The following is a 1,771-nucleotide window of genomic DNA, read 5'->3' on the forward strand; positions in this document are numbered from 1 at the left end:
TTCATTCATTTATTCAATAAATTTTTTTGAGAGCTTATTATGTACTGAATACTTTCATAGGGACTGGGATACCGTGAAAAAACAAAGCCCCTGCCTTCCAGAAGCTTCCATTCTGGTGGGAGAGATGAACAATGAACATGCATGCCAATAGATAAGTAATATATCTCAACTAGTGTTGTATGCTAGGATAAAAATAAACCAGGGCTGAGCTATCATGAAAAGACATAGAGGAAACGTAATAGCATATTACTATGAAAGAAGCCAATCTGAAAAGCCTATCTGATTCCAATAATAATGACAGTCTGGAAAAGACAAAACTGTAGAAACAGTAAAAGGATCAGTGGTTGCCAGGGTATGGGGGAAGGAAGGGATGACTAGGGCGGAGCACAAAGGATTTGGGGGACAGTGAAACTTCTCTGTATATTCTAATGGTGGGTACATGTCATTATACGTTTGTTAAAAACCACAGAATGTACAAGAGTGAACCCTAATGTAAACTAATGATTTTGGATATAATGTATCAGTGTGGGTTCACTGGTTGTAACAAATGTACCACTCTGGTGGGATATTGCTAAGAGTGGAGGTTGTGCATGTGTGAAGGTAGGGGCTCTATGGGAAATCTTTGTACCTTCCACTCAATTTTACTGTGAACCAAAAACTGCTCTAAACATGGAAGTCTACCTTTTTTTTAAGTTAAAAAAAAGTAATTTAATCAAGGTAAGGGAAAACAGTGAAAATTTGTGGGGATTATTTTGAACTGAATTCTCACTGGATCCTTAGTAAATAATTTTCACTTAAAAATGTTTTTAGAGAGCGCCTGGGTGGCTCAGTTGGTTAAGCCACTGCCTTCGGCTCAGGTCATGATCCTGGAGTCCCTGGATCGAGTCCCGCATCGGGCTCCCTACTCGGCAGGGAGTCTGCTTCTCCCTTGACCCTCCCGACCCTCCCCCCTCTCATGTGCTCTCTCTCTCAGTCTCTCTCTCTCAAATAAATAAACAGAATCTTTAAAAATATATATATTTTTAGAAGGTAAAATTACTCTACTTCCAGTACTTTGTCTTTCAATGTTTTTTAAACACAAAATAGCAACATAGGAAGAATGCAAGCATGAGTCCTTAGATTAACAAATAGTGCAAATTATGGGACATAAGGAAGGTTAGGTGTGATAGTTAATTTTGTGTCAACTTGCATGGGCCATGGACGCCCAGGTATTTGGTTAAATGTTATTGTGAGTGTGTCTGTGAGGGTGTCTTGGACTAAATTAATGGTTGAGTAGGTAGACTGAATAAAGCAGATTGTCCTCTCCAGTGTAGGTAAGCCTCATCCAATCCACTGAGGGCCTGAATACAACAAAAAGGCTGAGTAAGGATTCACCCTCTCTCTGCCTGAATGCTTGAGCTGGAACACTGGTCTTCTCCTACTATCAGATGGAGACTTACGTCAACCTGGTTCACAGGCCTTCAGATTCTGGACTGTATCACTGGCTCTCCTGGGTCTCTAGCTTGCCAACTGCAGATCTTGGGATTTCTCAGCCTCCCTAGTCATGTTAGCCAATTCCATATATATATATAACCTCCTGTTGGTTCTGTTTCTCCAGAGAACTGTGGTATAGTAGGATGCTTACCTGAGGTTCTATTGGAAATTTGAGTCAATGGAGCACAAAGTGAGGTGAGTAGTCTTTTTTTTCTTTTTAAGACTTTGAGAGAGATATCGTGCATGAGAGAGCGAGCACAAGAGGGTGGGGGGGGCAGAAGGAGAGGAAGAAGCAGAC

The sequence above is a fragment of the Mirounga leonina genome, unplaced genomic scaffold (genome assembly GCF_011800145.1).
Source record: "Mirounga leonina isolate KUSES-001 unplaced genomic scaffold, KU_Mleo_1.0 Mir_174, whole genome shotgun sequence".
Lineage (NCBI taxonomy): Eukaryota > Metazoa > Chordata > Mammalia > Carnivora > Phocidae > Mirounga > Mirounga leonina.